Here is a 2,500-nt window from a genome sequence, read left to right on the forward strand (position 1 = left end):
TAACTCATTAACCAGAAGGCGGCTGGAGGCAGGCAGGGCTGATGGCTGAGGCCGGGTGGAGGCCACCCGCGGCCGGGAAAGTCAAAAGTCCCGTTGTGTGGAAGTCTATGAGGTCAGATTCGGCCGCCTTACCGGGCCTGCGGTTGATGGTTTCCCGCTTGGGCAAGCGAGTCGGCCCGGCAAAGTGGCCACTTGCATTTTCTGGCAAGTGTCTGCGAACAACGTTAATGAGTTGAACCTCGGCAATTGTCGGAAGTCCCGATGAAGAAATGAAAATGCCCCTTTTGCGGGGATTTGGATGCTCATGGCCGGCAGCAGGTGGCCCGACGCCCCGCCAACTTGACACTTGTCATTTCTGTCCTTGGGGGTTGGCGGGGTATCTGCACAGAGGTAGGAGGTGGCAGAATCGAGACTTGGTGAGTTTTCCAAACAAACGTCTCGAGCCTCCAGGTCTGCAGAGACCGACCAGGGCTGCCGCCCAACCGACTATTCACCCTTTTTGGGCGGGAATTTATTCCCTTTTTGCCCATTTTTCGGGTTTTTGGTCGGGCTTCAAAAGCGGCTGCCCGAGGCCTGGCAGAGGCCGGGGCATGGTCCCCGATCGCGCCAGGCGGCTCGCGCGACGCGATTAGGCCCCGAAAGGAGTCGGGAAATCGGCAGACCTGCCCGAGTTCAGCCCGCGGGGGCGGGGGGCAGGTCGGTTCGGCTCAAATCATTAACCAAAGCCGAGACTTGGTCTCGCGGGCGCAACCGAAGTGCCAGGCTGGATAACTCATTAACCAGAAGGCGGCTGGAGGCAGGCAGGGCTGATGGCTGAGGCCGGGTGGAGGCCACCCGCGGCCGGGAAAGTCAAAAGTCCCGTTGTGTGGAAGTCTATGAGGTCAGATTCGGCCGCCTTACCGGGCCTTCGGTTGATGGTTTCCCGCTTGGGCAAGCGAGTCGGCCCGGCAAAGTGGCCACTTGCATTTTCTGGCAAGTGTCTGCGAACAACGTTAATGAGTTGAACCTCGGCAATTGTCGGAAGTCCCGATGAAGAAATGAAAATGCCCCTTTTGCGGGGATTTGGATGCTCATGGCCGGCAGCAGGTGGCCCGACGCCCCGCCAACTTGACACTTGTCATTTCTGTCCTTGGGGGTTGGCGGGGTATCTGCACAGAGGTAGGAGGTGGCAGAATCGAGACTTGGTGAGTTTTCCAAACAAACGTCTCGAGCCTCCAGGTCTGCAGAGACCGACCAGGGCTGCCGCCCAACCGACTATTCACCCTTTTTGGGCGGGAATTTATTCCCTTTTTGCCCATTTTTCGGGTTTTTGGTCGGGCTTCAAAAGCGGCTGCCCGAGGCCTGGCAGAGGCCGGGGCATGGGCCCCGATCGCGCCAGGCGGCACGCGCGACCCGATTAGGCCCCGAAAGGAGTCGGGAAATCGGCAGACCTGCCCGACTTCAGCCCGCGGGGGCGGGGGGCAGGTCGGTTCGGCTCAAATCATTAACCAAAGCCGAGACTTGGTCTCGCTGGCGCAACCGAAGTGCCAGGCTGGATAACTCATTAACCAGAAGGCGGCTGGAGGCAGGCAGGGCTGATGGCTGAGGCCGGGTGGAGGCCACCCGCGGCCGGGAAAGTCAAAAGTCCCGTTGTGTGGAAGTCTATGAGGTCAGATTCGGCCGCCTTACCGGGCCTTCGGTTGATGGTTTCCCGCTTGGGCAAGCGAGTCGGCCCGGCAAAGTGGCCACTTGCATTTTCTGGCAAGTGTCTGCGAACAACGTTAATGAGTTGAACCTCGGCAATTGTCGGAAGTCCCGATGAAGAAATGAAAATGCCCCTTTTGCGGGGATTTGGATGCTCATGGCCGGCAGCAGGTGGCCCGACGCCCCGCCAACTTGACACTTGTCATTTCTGTCCTTGGGGGTTGGCGGGGTATCTGCACAGAGGTAGGAGGTGGCAGAATCGAGACTTGGTGAGTTTTCCAAACAAACGTCTCGAGCCTCCAGGTCTGCAGAGACCGACCAGGGCTGCCGCCCAACCGACTATTCACCCTTTTTGGGCGGGAATTTATTCCCTTTTTGCCCATTTTTCGGGTTTTTGGTCGGGCTTCAAAAGCGGCTGCCCGAGGCCTGGCAGAGGCCGGGGCATGGGCCCCGATCGCGCCAGACGGCTCGCGCGACCCGATTAGGCCCCGAAAGGAGTCGGGAAATCGGCAGACCTGCCCGAGTTCAGCCCGCGGTGGCGGGGGGCAGGGCGGTTCGGCTCAAATCATTAACCAAAGCCGAGACTTGGTCTCGCTGGCGCAACCGAAGTGCCAGGCTGGATAACTCATTAACCAGAAGGCGGCTGGAGGCAGGCAGGGCTGATGGCTGAGGCCGGGTGGAGGCCACCCGCGGCCGGGAAAGTCAAAAGTCCCGTTGTGTGGAAGTCTATGAGGTCAGATTCGGCCGCCTTACCGGGCCTGCGGTTGATGGTTTCCCGCTTGGGCAAGCGAGTCGGCCCGGCAAAGTGGCCACTTGC

The sequence above is a fragment of the Pristiophorus japonicus genome, unplaced genomic scaffold (genome assembly GCF_044704955.1).
Source record: "Pristiophorus japonicus isolate sPriJap1 unplaced genomic scaffold, sPriJap1.hap1 HAP1_SCAFFOLD_1134, whole genome shotgun sequence".
Classification (NCBI taxonomy): domain Eukaryota; kingdom Metazoa; phylum Chordata; class Chondrichthyes; family Pristiophoridae; genus Pristiophorus; species Pristiophorus japonicus.